The sequence below is a fragment of the Canis lupus genome, chromosome 27 (assembly GCF_003254725.2).
Source record: "Canis lupus dingo isolate Sandy chromosome 27, ASM325472v2, whole genome shotgun sequence".
Taxonomy (NCBI): Eukaryota; Metazoa; Chordata; class Mammalia; order Carnivora; family Canidae; genus Canis; species Canis lupus.
The window spans coordinates 37,971,639-37,987,860 of NC_064269.1; the positions used below are offsets into that span (position 1 = coordinate 37,971,639).

The 16,222-nt window shown below is 38.8% G+C and overlaps 1 long non-coding RNA gene across 1 annotated transcript; it reads right to left on the minus strand.

Annotated features, from left to right (window-relative positions):
• Positions 1-12,429: 12,429 nt before the first annotated feature.
• On the minus strand, positions 12,430-15,949 carry LOC125753800 (uncharacterized). Its single transcript, XR_007406375.1, has 2 exons — positions 15,522-15,949; positions 12,430-12,677 (listed from the first exon to the last, which is right to left on the minus strand). It is a non-coding gene; the product is annotated as an uncharacterized LOC125753800 (long non-coding RNA).
• Between the last annotated feature and the right edge of the window lie 273 nt (positions 15,950-16,222).

Here is a 16,222-nt window from a genome sequence, read left to right on the forward strand (position 1 = left end):
ACGATGGGTTTTCCTCCTTGGAATTAATGTCAAAAGGATAGGATCTCATCTTGGGCAATTGTTAAGCCCTCTTACCCAGCAGCCAGAAGAATCCCTGTGGAGAACCGAAAAAGAAGCTAAGAATTGTCATGTCATCATTAGGTTTTCTCCTGAACGTAAGCAGAGAGCTTCTCTTTGCACTGGATAGGCAGGCAACTGAGCTGCATTACCTCATACCAATTCCTGAACAACAAAGGCTGGAATATCCCTGAACAGCAGGGGATGGAAGACTGAGCACTACACTTCCCATAGCCCATACAGGTGGAATCCGGGCTAGGTCACCATGCTGGGTTATCCTGTCTACTGGCAATTTCATTTTGTAGGGGCTTTTGTACTTGCCCTGAAAATTGCCAGCCTTGGTTTTGCAGCATGGTGACCTTTAGTGGTGGTTTCCTGGGGTTTTTGAAACTTCATGATGAGGATTTTGTAAGCACATAATTTCCTGTAGTAAACCACTTCCTGCTTTAAATACCTAGAGGACTTTCTATTTGATATCTAATTTTAGAGCCCTGGGTCTCCTTAAATTCATCCAACACTGGGAAGGATTATGTTTTGGGGAGCAGGGAAATAGGGCCTTAGAGTTGTATTCTCTCATTCCAAAGTAGTGAAACATGAAGAATGAAATATTTGCAAGAGATTTGTTGGGCAGATAAGAAAAAAGAGAAAGTGAAAGAAATCCGACTCAGAAGGAAATAATCAGAAATTTAAAAATCAGAAAGGAAAAACATACATAAGCCCAGAGACGAAGACAAGAAAAATTTTAAACTTTTTTTTAACAATCAGATATTAAAAAAGAAACAATAAAAGTTAATAATCCATAAAAAGAGAATAAAATGAAAAATGAGGAAAAAAAGAAATGTCCCCAGAAACTGCAAGAGCATTTGTGAAGAAAAAAAAAAAAAAAAGAACATACCAAGAGACTCCTCCTCCAAAGAAAAAGATGCAGACACAAAAAAACAAATAACTACCCCAGCCATTTTGAATAGCATCTTAATAGATATCCACATAGTTTTATCAACATCAAAGTGAATTGGGATTTAACAGTTCCTTATCAAAAATTATTGTAATTAAAAAAATAAAAAATAAAAAAAATTATTGTAATTATTAGACAATAAAAGGACTTTTCCAGACAATTTTAACTTCCCATTCAGTGCAGAAATCCCTCACCTAACTGTTCTGATAGTGCCAGACTTTTCTATTGATTTCTATTGAATTTCTATTGATACTCAAAACAGCCTATTCCTGGCCTCTTAGATATCCCTCTCCTCCTCTTCCTTGCCTTCCCTTCTTTCTCCCCTCTCCCCACTCCTCCCTCTTTTGTCCTTCCTCCAACTCCTCCTTCCCTCTTCTCTTTCTCTCTCTCCACAGTCTCTTATACACCTCTCCAACTAGAAAATTCTACATGGATTCTTATTGACCTATCATGACAAAAATGGTTAAAAGAGGAGAACAGAGAGGAAGAGCAGTTAAGTAGATAAATGTGGTAGGTAAGAATGAGAGAATTATGTGGAGGAACTTAGATAAAAATAGTTTTACTTGATTATAAAGCATTGGGAGGCGGGCATGAGGCTTTGGATAGAAAGAGATAATCTATATTAATTCCTTCTCTATGCATCTGTCCTCATGAACCTATATTCTACTGTAAGGTGTAAAAGGAGCATGGCACTTACATAAGAAAACTATCTGGACAGAACATTTTAGAATGCTCAGATGAATTAGCCACATGATAATCTTGGATAGAGAGAAGGACGACTCAGCCATGGCCCTGGATTAAGTGCTTGCTTAGTCTAATAGGGACCATGAGCTTTTATTCTCCTGAAAGAATGACTCTACATGTTGCTTTAGGAGAATAAGATAGCATAAGTCATTCACCTGGGATTTCACCTGGAAGTGGAAAATTTGAGATTTGGATTGACTATAAGCAACTGAGTATAAGAAACTATAAGTTCAACAAAAAATTCCTGGTATTATAGAACTTTTCTGAGAGTCTCAAATATTTATTATCTTTTTTTTTTCCAGTATAAACATACATAACGAGGGTCTAAGAAGCCCTCTTGTATCTCGCATATGATGTCACAGGTGATTCCTTGCAGGCTTAGCCACTCTCAAATTGATGGTCCAGGAGTACAGATCTCAACTTCAGAACCTCTGGCGTCTCTTGCTACCCTCACAAGTAGTGAGAGATCTTTTCCCACCTCATCTTCCTTCCTTCCCAGAACTTCTCTCCTTGGTGACTCCAAAGGACAGCCTAGAACAAGAAGAAAATTGTTTAATTATACCTGTGACCCAACAGAATGGCATTCCCATTTTGGACAGCAGAACAGTGAAAGAGATACAGATTAAAAAATCTTCCATACAACATTAACCACTCAGAAAAACCCTGTCACAAAGGACTGTATATATGACTCTTGACCCATAGTCTGGGAAATACATGTCACAGGAGGTTATTGTTTCTTTTCTTTTCTTTTTTCTTTTTTTTTTTTTTGAGGTTATTTTTTCTTGAGGTGAGTTTATAAGAACTATTTTAAGCTGAAAAAGATTTCTCAGTGACCATCCTTTTCTTGTGCTTTGGCCTGATTCTCAACATATGTGTGCAGAAATCCCACCTAATAATAAAGCTATATATAATGTTACTTCTATATAATAGTTGCATTATTATATAATAATTGTTATAATAATCATATAATGAGAGATGTTACATAGGCTTTTAAAAGTCAATCCTCAACAAATAGCCCACAACTTTCACCAGAGAAAACAAAAGCTTAATATGTAATATTCATATTGAAGGAGTCATATGGTAGATATGAGGAACTCAATGATATCTGAGTTGAAGGACTACAAAGCCAAGAATCTGGTGTGTTCTCTTTCTGTAATCTCACAAGGGAATCACAGAAAAGCACAAAGGAGAAGAGTTCACCTTACCTAGAGAGGCAAGTACACAATTTGCAGGAATTATGGTCACCCAGTGCTCAGAATGTCCCCCAGAACAATGGACTTCCAGTTTCCTTGAACTGTTTGTATGATTCTATCCCTATAAAGTCCTTTATTTTCATGGGCTAGCATGAAAAAAATGATAACTTTGTCACTGAATCACTTGAGAGAAAACCCTGATAAGAGGAGATATATCACAGGAACATATGAGAAAAGAGAAACTATTTCACCTACAGGAGACCCTAGATTATGAAGTTAATGGGGGCTCAGAACCAAACTTACACTTGAAAAATGTTCTCCCTAGAGAGAAGACAGAAAACTTACGCTAAACAGAATATGAGGGGACTGTCTCACTGAGACAAGATTTGAGTGTAGAGTTCTTAGCCACCTCACACATGGACCATGGAAGTAACTAGAGTTGCCAGTTTATGGAGATAAAGAGCCCAGAAGTGAAGGGCGAAGAATACTCACCTGGCCTTCCCAGATGGTCCATCTTTATCTCATTTTCTTTATCCTTACGCACAACCTTACGCAGAGAATACCTGCATCTAAGCAAGACTGAGACAAAGCATGGTGGATCAGAGACCAGCATCTGGAAATTCCTTCACATAGTCCCAGATTCCACAGGATTTCCTATATCCTTATACCTGAGCCTTATGTCAACTCAGGCAGGGCCCTAGATACCTCCTTATACCTCCACAGGTGTACCACAAATGGGCTGCCTAGTCCAGTCCTGACCTGTGTTTCCTGGGTACTTCTGTCATATATATTGTTTCCAAGACCTTTAGCCCATAGAAGAGCGGTCATTGTTTCCATGTTCCTCACCTTATAATGTATACCTTCTCCTCCCTCTATACATACTCTCTCTGGTACAGTTCTCCTAAGCCCTATGCCCCCCCCCCCACCCCCATCATGGTACTTACATTTCTTTATATGTTGGTCTATCTCAAGTAAAAAGGGAGAGAACATGACAAAGAGAAAAAACACAAAAAGCATAGCAAACAGGGCATAGAGCCAAGGAACGCCATTTGGCAGTAAACTGGCCCCTGGTTCAACCTCCGCCATTGAGATTTGAGAAATGACAGGGAATTCCCTGCCCCAGCTCTCTCACCTCCTAGGTGATCAAGGTGATGAAGTCACAGCTTCTGGCACAATAGGAGTGATGAGGATCTGGATGGGGATTGGCTAAGTCTCATTCTATACATGTTGTATAGAAACAAGGACTCTCCGGGAGTTTCCCTTCTACTGCAGCTCTCTTGAACCAAAAATACTAGACTATCAGGACAGACTATAGCAGGGAGGTAGATTGCTACTCACATATTCAGAATGTGTGGTTCATTGCATGGGAACCTTACCCATTCACAGGAACTACTTCCCTACACTTCACAGCCCTGGAGCTAATCTTTGTCAGCAGAATGATGTCTAAGTCGAAAGACCAAATTTTCCTGAGGAGAGATTTCAGACCCTTCCCTAGAAGCTCTGAAATACTCTGTATGCTCATCATGTCAGGACTGTGCATCACAAGGATCATGGGAACCTCTCCCATGAATCAATGTCAATGGGAGGGAAGAGTTTATTTTCTATGATGGGGGCTACGTTCTTCTAAATTAAACAGAACATTAGGCTGCAGGGTTTCTCTGAATATCACTGTTCTTTTAATAGTTCCTGATTCCTATGCTACTACACAAATCCAACGAACATGTTTCAAAGAACTTAGATCAATCAATTCTCCCCCATTCAAAAGAGCACCTGATGGCAGAAATAGTCTCATGCTTCAAGCCACTCTTCCTATAGATTCCCAGCCCCCTGCCACAGGAGACACGCCATCCGGGCAGCACTCCCCCTGCACACAAGGATCTCAGATCCTGGTCTGAACTCCTCCTTCTCTAACATGACTAGTACACACCCCCTGACAAGATGCGTGTGTGCTTACACAGTCTTTGCCAGCACCCAAGGCTTGTTATGGACCATCTCCAGGAGCCTTCATGCCTAATCTCTATCTGCCATGAGTATGTCCTTCCTCTCAAGGTCCACAAAGGTCCTTCCTCTTGCTCACTCAGAACAACAAAGAGAAGTCATTGACACCACAATACTGCCTAAGAACAAAAACTGTACCCAGTGCTGGCTTGCACAAGAAATCCAAGGTCTTGGGGCACCTGGGTGGTTCAGTGGTTGAGCATCTGCCTTTGGCTCAAGTTGTGGTCCCAGGGTCCTGGGATCAAATCCCGGAACAGGCTCCCTGGAGGGAGCCTGCTTCTCCCTCTGCCTATGTTTCTGCCTCTCTCCGTGTGTCTTTCATGAATAAATAAATAAAATCTTAAAAAAAAAAAAAAAAAAAAAGAAAGAAAGAAAGAAAAGAAATCCAAGGCATTAATACTGCCCTCAGGGGGTTTCTCACCCAGCTGAGGAAATAAAATCCCAGACTGAAAAGGCAAGGGTCCTTATGGGCTGGGAAAATCAGAGGATTCCTCATAGAATTTTAGAGAAGAAAAATAGCTATTAAACAAATGGCACTAACAGGTGTTGAGCTCCTGAGGGTCCAAGTGACTTCCCAGTTTCGAGGAGTATAAACAGAGAACTAAGATGCCTGTGGGCCTTTATTGGCTTCATTTCTGGTTGAGTCTCAGAAATTAAATTCTTGAACCCAAGCTTTTTTAAAGACTTACCAGGATAAGAATTAATGTCTAGAAGCTGAAACAAAAAAAATGTTGGTATTATTTTACTGTTACCATCACTAATAACTACACTAAAATCTACATGACTATGTTATTTTGTTTGTGTTGATGCCCTCACACAGAAGGAAGGCTCATGAGCCTTTGGATAGCTTTTCTCCTCAGAGACATGTCAGTGTTGGGTAAGGACAAGCTTTGTTGGCTATCATTCAAGGCTTGCTGGGTGAGTTATAATATTCCATAGGCCAATGGAGGGGACGAAGACACACCAAAATGATCACACCAGTGGGAAAATAAAATGCTCCCCCCCTTGTCCTGAAGAGAGGGAGGTTGGCAGCTTTAGAAATGTGACCTGGTTGTGTGAACCATACATGTTGATTGATGGAGGCTGCACTACCAGGTGTGAGGAACTGGACTGGGGTAGGATATGCCAGACCAGGACCCCACCTATTCCCTTCTTTCAGTGGGACATGTTCCATTCCAACTATATTGCATTTTAACAAGCTTGCAGCAAAGATAATGGGATCCCCGCAGAGACTAAGTAGTTCCCCTTCACCCAGGGGTACAAAGTAACTCATCCATCCTACCCTGGTAGGATGTCCCAGTGTAAATTCCAGTAGATAATTCCTTTCCCAGGTGTGTTGGAGCATAGTGTTTTCAGCAGCATTGCACATTGATCTTCGGTGAAAGTCAAGGCAGTGGCTGTCTCTTGTGACTTCCATACCTTCACAATATTAGGTGCCTCAGCTGGAGTTCCCAGTCTGGCATGTGGGACAGTAGGCCCTACTGGTTGGTCATTTAAATGTACTAAAGCCCGGAACAGTACTTTATTCCACCATATAGCAAATGTGGTTTTACCTATTAATAATTTGGTACCTTAATATTCCATTTTTCCTTTCTAGCAAGTCTGCTGCTTGTGGGTTATAGGGAATATGAAATCTCCATTCAATATCTTTGAAATGTGACCCTCAATCACTATCTCTTTGATGCTGTATCCATGGATGGTACTCAGCTTTTCTAAAACCCTATTGGTGGCAGCTTGGTGTACATGACAACAGGGAGAGTTTGGGCTAGGTCAGACCCAGTGTCCACACAACCCAAAACATGTTTAGAACCCTCATTCGGTGGGAGGAGGCCAATATAATCAATTTGCAAGTCTTTCATTAGCTAAGAACTCTTCTCCTATTGTAAAATTTTGACTGAGAAAGATACTTGGTGTGATTTCAATCATCTTAAATTTACTCATACTGATTTGTGATGTATGATCTACTCTGGAAAGTGTGCCACATACTCGAGAAGAATGGGCATATGCTGCTGTTAGATGGAATGTTCTGCATTATTTTTAGGCCCCTTTTGTCCAACATACAGTTCAAGTCCATTATTTCCTTATCAATTTTTTGTTGGAGATCTATCCATTGTTTAAATCCCTAGTATGATTGTATTACCCCTTCAGATCTGTATGTGCTTAAATATTTAGGTGCTCTGATGTTGGGTGGATATATAATTATAATTGTCATAACCTCTTGATGAATTGACCCATTATCATTTATAATGACCTTCTCTTTTTCTTATTACAGTTTTTGCTAATAGACTATTTTGTCTGATATAAACATAGCTACCCTGCTGCTCTTTTTTGGTTTCCATTAAATGGAATACCTTTTTCCATTCCTTCACTTTCAGTCCATGTCTCTTGTAGGCAGTATATAGTTGGGCCTTGTTTTTTTAATCCACCCAACCATTCTGCTTGACTGATTCTGCTATTGAAATTTTTTATTGAATTCTTCAGTGTAGTCATTGTGTTCCTTTTTTTTTTTTTTAAAGAGAATTGAATTTTTTAAAAGATTTTATTTATTTATTAATGAGAGACACAGAGAGAGAGGCAGAGGGAGAAGCAGGCTCCATGCAGGGAGCCCAATGTGGGACTCGATCCTGGCACTCCAGAATCATGCCCTGAGCCATGGTAGGGCTCAACCACTGAGGCAGACGCTCAACCACTGAGCCATCCAGGCATCCCAGTCCTTGTGTTCCTTAATTTAAGAATTTCTGTTTATTGCAATGAAAAACCGAGACACCTGCACCCCAATGTTTATAGCAGCCATGTCCACAATAGCCAAACTGTGGAAAGAGCCTCGGTGTCCATCGACAGATGAATGGATAAAGATGTGGTCTATGTATACAATGTCAGATTACTCAGCCATCAGAAGAGATGAATACCCACCATTTGCTTCAATGTGGATGGACCTGGAGGGTATTATGCTGAGTGAAGTAAGTCAATCGGAGAAGGACAAACATTATATGGTTTCACTCATACAGCGAATATAAAAAATAGTGAAAGGGAATAAAGGGGAAAGGAGAGAAAATGAGTGGGAAATATCAGAAAGGGAGACAGAACATGAGAGACTCCTAACTCTGAGAAATGAACAAGAGGTGGTGGAAAAGGAGGTGGGCGGGGGCTGGGGGTGACTGGGTGACGGGCACTGAGGGGGGCACTTGACGGGATGAGCACTGGCTGCTATACTATATGTTGGTTGGCAAATCGAACTCCAATAAAAAAAAAATACAAAAAAAAGGAATTTCTATTTTTAATGATTTCTATGTTGAACTTGTTCATTTATGCATTGTTTTTCTAATTTTCTTTACTTGTTGATTATTTGTGTTTTTTGTGGCTCATGAATTTCTTTAAGAAGCTTTCTCTGAATTCTTTTAACTAGCTGCAATTTAAATTAAAACTTGGGAAAAATAAATAAATAAATAAATAAATAAATAAATAATAAATTCTCTGAATTCCTTGTAAGACAGTTTATAGATCTCCATATCTTTAGTTTCAGTCATTGGAGCTTTATTTATACCCTATAACGCAGCAGTTCCTTTTCTGAGAATTCTCAAAAAAAAAAAATAGCTTTCATCAACTTTGGGTAATATCTGCTAATATGAATATCTTTATATAAATGGTAGATAGAGGAACTCATTTTTTTGCTTTCCCATTAATCTTCCTTATCAGCTCTATTTATAATAGTCACTGAAAGTAATTCAATGCTCAAAACACTGTAGAATAAATAAATAAATTGTGATGGTGTCTTGCATTAAAATATTAGCAATTTTTTTAAGTGTGGAACCCAATGTGGGGCTTGAACTCACAACCCTGATATCAAGACCTGAGCTAAGATCAACAGTTGGACGCTTAACCAATGGAACCATCCAAGCACCCTAGGAATATTGGATAGCAATTTCAAAGAAATACTGTTATATGCATACCTCTGAATCTCATAGGTATGCTGTTTTGTGAAAGAGGGCAGGCAAAAAAGAATTCTCACTGTTCAAACAGGTCAAAAACAGCCAAAACTAATCTATAATGGTAAGAGGTCAATAGAATGCTAAGCAGGGGAGGCAGGCATGAGAGAAACTTGTGCCACAGAAAATATTCTTCAGCATACATATATATGCACATATAGGTATGTAACAATTCTTGGGTTGTGACATTTATGACATTTACTCTCTGTATATTTATCACTCCATAAAAAAGTAAAATTAATACTATACTAGGCTTTTTAAATAAGCTGGGACTTTCCCCCCCTTTATCTTTATTCTCTGCTGCTTGTTTTTTTTTTTTTTTTTTTTTTTTTTTTTTTTTTTTTGGTATAAAATAGTAACTATTGCTTGAGAGCTTGATGAAACTTACCAATAAAACTATCTAGGCCTTTATTGTTAGATTCAATTTCATCGTTTCTTCTTATGTTAATAGCAGCTTTATATATTTCATAAAATTGTGGCTTATATAGCGTATTTCATTCTCACTTAGGGATGATATTTTTGCTCCACATACAATTCCAAATTAAATGTTCTTGCTTCTTTTAAGATAATACTTTGGGGCACCTGGCTGGCTCAGTCTGAGGAGTGTGCGGCTCTTGATCTCTGGGTTGTGAGTTCATGTCCCACCTGGGGTGTAGAGATAACTTAATAAAACTAAAAAAATATTACTTTGTCTCGTAGTAATGTTGCTACTGAGAAGTTTAGAGTCAATCGGATTCTTGTTCCTTGGCAGAAGATGGTCTCTTTCTTCTGGAAATTTTACTTTGGTGGTTTTTTTTTTTTTAAACTTCTCTATAGTTTGTCTGCATGTGAACATTTTTCCTTATCTTACTTCAGTGCCAATCTATAAGTGCTTCCAAAATGAGACCTTACTTATTCTTTTTATTCCGTGAAGTTTCTATTGATAGAATTATTATTATTATTATTCAGTGCCTTCTTCCCCTCTAATTTTGTGTTTCTTACTTCCAAGACCCTTCTTAAGTATATGCCAGGGCTTTTCTTCTATCTCCATCTCCCTTAGCATTTTATATTTTCTATGTCTTTGTATATTTCTCATTCCTTCTTGGAAAATTACTGAAATTGATATTTCTTTTCTTTTAAAGATTTTATTTATTTATTTGAGAGAGAGAGGGTGGGCAACTGAGCCACCTAGGCATCCCTGAAATTGATTTTTCAAATCAGCAATTTGTTCTTCATCTATATTTATCCTATTATTTATTTCTTCATTGTTTTCTTTAACTTTTTACCTCAGTAGCACTTTTGTACCTGCCTAATAGGAGTCATGGGCACAGTGAGTAGCTTGGATCACTGACACAGATTTCTGTGTCTATGAAATTAGAATAAGTAATAAAACAAATTGTGGGGAATGCAAGATCAGAATTTGTCTCCTGTTTACACTCTCGTTTCTTCCCCTGACAGCTCTCTACCAGGGTTGCAGGCATTGACCACCCTCTGCCCAGTCCACTGTTCTCAGGTCACCAATTCAATCTAGGTTTCAGTCTGCTCAGGAAAAGGTCTCATTCTAGTGTGTTTAATTCTTTGGATGTTCATTTCCCTTTTATCTCTATTATTTCTCCAGAGTGGATTTTGGGAATTGGCAGCCCCTGTTTCTTTTATCATTTTGGCAGTAATAGGATCGGGGGTACATAAAACAAACCATCCCATTGAAGAAGAAATATTTTGAGAGGGTAATATAAATATTTGTATTTTTGAGCCAAACTACATAAAATATTGTTAATTTATAGATCAAGTTAAGGGCACCTGGGTAGATGAGTCTGTTAAGCACTGGATTTGGGCTCAGATCATGATCTCAGGGTTGGAGGATTGAGCCCTGTGACAGGCTCTGCACTGGGCATGGAGCATGCTTAAGATTCTCTCTTAAAAAAAAAAGATGATGTCAAATTGGGCAATTATTTGCATCTTTCACCAGGCTACCTTCCCTCCTCACTGCTTCCCTCAACACTAAATTTCAGCAAATGCTGATTACATAAGCTTTTGATAATAATGTTTTGGAGGAGGAAGAAGCAGCAAAATCTCCTACATTTGATGAAATGAGACAGCAAGAAGATAAGAGGCATAGGAAAAAAAGGAAGAAAACAGTGATGGAGAATTCAACAAAAGGACTCTTTAAGGATGTAGTAGTGAGAAGGATGATAGCCTAAATTCACTCAAGAACCATTAGAAATACTGGGAACAGTATGCAGAGCTAATGATTCAAATTATTTCATTTCTTATTTTCCAAAGGACTTGAGAACTTGAGCACATTATATGTAGATGGTCTATCAGTCCCCAGCAGATGTGTGAGCTCTAATGATTTTTCTCAGGAACCTCAGAAGATGAGTCTCATATTGTATATATGAGACTGTATATATCACATGTGATCCTGTTGACTTTAACACAGCAGGCCAGAAATAAGGGATTTCATTCTTTTTCCCTTTGATGGATAAGCACACATTCAGATGGAATTTGGGAGTGAAAGTGGGTACTTTTTCCTTTTCAGGACTTATCATTTGACCTTCCAATATTCCTAGCTTGAATCTAAGGGGTTACTTAATTTCTTCAAAACAAGTAATTCAGACATAGTGTTGTAGAGAGTAATTTTATAGAAACAGTATACTACTTATAACAACTATTTTCCAAGATGTCATGCACCTGTTCTCACTTCCCCAGGCTATCAAAAAAGATCAGAAATTACATATCTCTTGGTGAATATTGGGAATGCTGGAAGCTGGATTAGAGTCAGGTTTAGTGATGGTTGATTAGGAGTTGGGCCATTATTATTCCCTCAGCATGTTATAGTCATGGTGAATGTGGATAGTCTTCTCAAATCATATCCTATAAGATATCTCACCTATGGGGTAACTTGAACCAATTTATATTTTCAAAGATTACTGGACTGAGGACACAGGAAATAATATTTATTTTAATTAAACTTGTGTGTGCTATACCTAGTAACCCAATAACTCAACCATGAAAAGGCATATCAGGTTTAGAAGCAAGATGAGGTTTAGATATCTTCACAGCCAAAGTCATAAAGTTAACACAAAAACATTCCACTTCCAAGTGAATTTTGTGCTTTACTATTCCAATTATGCCTCTGAGAAGTTTTCAGATTTGTTTATTTTTACAAATATTTAAGATATTTCTGAAATACACACATCTATCCCCCCACTCCCATGAAATCACATTCTGAAGTCCATGGGGGGAGGGGCTGAAATTATGTAAGAAAAGATGATGTAATTAGAACATTTCTGGAATATTCACATGTTTTCACTGTGAAGTCATCCTGAGGAAAGAAATCTCAGATCCGGAGCTGGATTCAGCATCTGCTTCAGTCTGAGCGTGGATCAATCACCTAGGATTTCACTCAGGGGAAGAAAATGTGTTTGGATTAAAGCAGTTTGGGGTATGAATTCTATAAAAGCAGTTTGTGTTAAAGTCTCTAAATATTCACAAAGATTTCTTGATAACACAGAACTGGTCTGAAAGGACAATTTATATAGAAATGGAACACAAGTTGGCACTATCTTATCTGGATATAGACAGTGCTACTTTCTGGACCTCTAGTCTGGACCAAAATGTAACAGGAGTTTCAATACAGGCATATTTGTTCTTCATATGACACCCCGGTGCCTCTAATCTCAGTATCCTCACATACAAGTGCATCTTCACTCAGGAGTTTCTCCTCTTCCACACATTCATTCCATGAAGGATGTGAAAACCAATCTGCAAGAGCAAATTTAGGGCCTAGTTATAATTATATCTTGAAGACTAAACAGAGCCCTCTAGAGGTATCAGAGTCATTCGCAAGAGGAAAATGCAGCATCCCCAGGGACCCAGATTGAGATGATTTCTGCACAATATAAAACACATCAGGGAAGCCATCAAATACAAACTGGTGATTTCAGATCATTGTCTAGGAAATCTCTGTATAGAGGCTAAAGAACTCTGTGAAGAGTCAGCCAATATAAACAGGAAAGACATGAACCTGGAGAAAGGAATAGTAAGTATCCTACTTTTCCCTATTAGATTGGGCTGAATAAACAGGAATTTGGTGACAGGAAGGTACAACTCTGTTACCACCTGTCCCATAAGGTCACTTAGGGACCAGATCCTGATTTCCCAAATGTCCACAAGGATAATCTCAGGCTTTCCTGAAAGTCCTCTGATGGATAGAGTTGCTTCAGCTTCTACTGTATTTCTCCTGCCAAGTGATCCCATCACCTTCTCACAGGCTATGGTAGCAGATGATTCATTAGGTCTTCCAACTCTGTAGTTGTATGGATAAAGCTTCATGAACATGTAACTGCATCTTAAGGATGGCCCTGTGCTTGGCCTAATCTCACTCTCAGCCATCTTCAAAGTCTTAATAATTTTTGAACAAGGAATCCCACATTTTCATTTTCCATTGGGCCCAGAAAATTATGAAACCAATCAATCAATATGGAGTAATTCCTGCCCTTCACCCAAAACTTGTCCCTATGAAGACACATAACTTAGCAGAGTAATCTAAATATCTTAGTAGCCATAAAATATCAAAATGTAGTTGAACATCAATTTTTTGCCATTTTAACTACAATTCCCACTTTGTCACATTTTGAATTACCCCCCAAAATCTTTTGGTAATCTATGTGATTATTGTGATTGGGAAAATAGGATCACAGCATCAAAAAATACATGCATGGCTATAACTGCAGGAAAGTCTTTTTCACGGATTCCAGTCTATTCCCATCCTCCCTAAAGATATCAAGAAATAACTGAAATTACTTGGAAATATAATTCTGGTTCTAAATAAGAAATATTCTTTTACTTGTATATAAGGGACTATTTTTTTACTTGTCTGTGAGGACTATTCTTTGGATTATACAATTTGTGGGGCCTGGTACAAAACAAAATACAGAGCCTCTTATTCACACATTATCAAGAAGTTCAAGGTAGCAACAGGAGGACAACAAACCGAGTGTGAGATCCTTCTTAGTTTGGGAAGCTGGGTAATTGCATATATCACATGTTCATGAGGGTGACCCCAAACAGGTCCATCACATCCATTCTATGTAAGTAAGTCTCAGGTAGAATTTTAGATACAGAAAATCCTTCATTTTTGTAGCTTTATTCTAGACCATCTCTCTCTTTCTCTCTACTAACAGGCTACGGCCTCTGGTGGTGCATATAGGTAGAGAGGACCTAACCCCAGGAATCAGAATAGGGTCATTCTGGATCTAATAGTGACTTCTTGCATAACTTTGAGAAAGTCACACCTTATCTACTTTTGGTTACTTTATTTATTTAATAGTATTTGACTATGCAATTCCTTTCAAGTACAATAATCCAGGATCTATAATTAAAGACATTCTGGATAATTGGTCTATATATCAGCTTAAAAAATTGTGGCAGCATTATCTCCATAAAACACCAAAATTTTCACAAAATCCTAATGTATTTCAGTAAAATGATATTTCTCACTTATCTCTCATCCTGAGGCTTTACAATGTTTTGTTGAACCAGATATCTTGGTTTGAGAAATACCATATGAACATATGCTTGAAACTATCAGAGTAGCTATGTACACATATAAGCAAGCTGGAGAAACAGTAATTCAGTTCCTCAGAGAATGGTCCCCAGGAAACCAGACTTGCCCTCTTGGAGGCCTGAGATTGCAATCTCCCAAGGCTCTATTCCTCCTTCAGTGTCTCTTCCAAACAGACCTCCTTACCTTGACCCCAATCCCAAGATCAGATTGGCCTGCCTTGTCTACAACATGTCCAAACCAACTTTGTCTTCATACTCTTTGGCACACAGTGGCAGCTTAGCCACAGAATTATCTGTCAGGTAAGCTTTCCAAGAACAGACAAGAAAAGATAAATTTGCACATGTGAAAACTAAATAAGGGTTCAGAACAGAACCCCAGGCTGAAATAATTTCCTTCCAGAGAGAAGACTTAGTGTTCACTGGGGATCAGAGAAAACTGCTGATAGCCTTAGAGCATGGAGAAAAGATATGGTTCTGAGGAGGGATACAGAAATGCCATGTATAGAAGTTGCACCCACAGATGCTATGAATCACCCCAGATGGTGCTTTATGGCCAGAACGTGCTGGAGAGGGTGGGGACATCCACGTGACTCCAGCTGTTTCTCCTCCTTAGTTTCATAATCATATCAATGTCCTCATATAGATAATATTTATAAGCAGGCAAGATTGATACAAAGGTTCTGAGTCAGAGGCTCACATCCTCAAACACCTTCCCATAAAGCCATCTTTGAAATCTATGGGGCTGCTCTCAGCTCATCAGAGCCATTTTCTTGTTCATGCTTTATGGGCATATCCTGATCTAGTCCTAACCTGTGTCCCTATCCCTGGTGCTGAACTCGTTACTGTCCTATATAATTCCATATTTATTTGGCCCTCCTAGTTCAAGGTCATTGAAGCTTCAAGTCCAGAGCAGTACAAGGACAATTTTCCAGAAAATGTAATAAGGACAAGAGGCACCTTCAGTATCCCACATAACAATGGGTCCCTTCTCATCCACTGCCCACAAGCTCTTCTCATACTCATCTCCTTTTTAGAGCTTACCTTGGCACTTTATTTTCTTTTTGCATTGCTGAATCATCAGGAAAATGAGAAAAAGGAAGATACAGGGCCCAAAGATGAAAATGAGGATACCCGTCACAAAGAAGATTCCAGGGCCAGGATCTGAGCCTAAATTGGAGTCTGAAAAAAACATATCCTCGGGGTGGGAAAGGACATGGGGAAATCCTGCCCATACTGTCACCTGTTGGGTTTTCAGGTTGGTGAAGTCATAGCACAGGCACAATGGGGAGATTGTGAGAGCCTAGCTGGTATGGGCTTGGCCTTTGCTCTGCTGGGAGCTCAACACCATCAAGTACTATCCTGTGAAGTTACATGAGAGAATGCTAAGGAATATTAGGAAACTTCAAATTGCCACAGACTCATAGGTTCAGAAGCACTATATCCAATGCCCTTTCCAAGGATAGAGCTCAGCCACATTAGAGCAGAGAGAGAGAAAGCTCAGAGCTCTCTTATTTAGGATAAGAATATTCCCAAAGCAAACAAGACACACATGCATGGCAAGTGGTTTGTTTTCCCAAATTTTCTATTGTAAGTAAACCCAAGGAAGGAAAAAATTTCCCAAAAAAGGGACTCCTGATCTTTTCCTGAAGGGTCAAAGTTTCCTTAGGGCACATCCAATCTTGTCTAAAATGTGTGCACCAAAGAGAATCTTAGAATATCTCTCCTTTCATGTGGAACAAAAA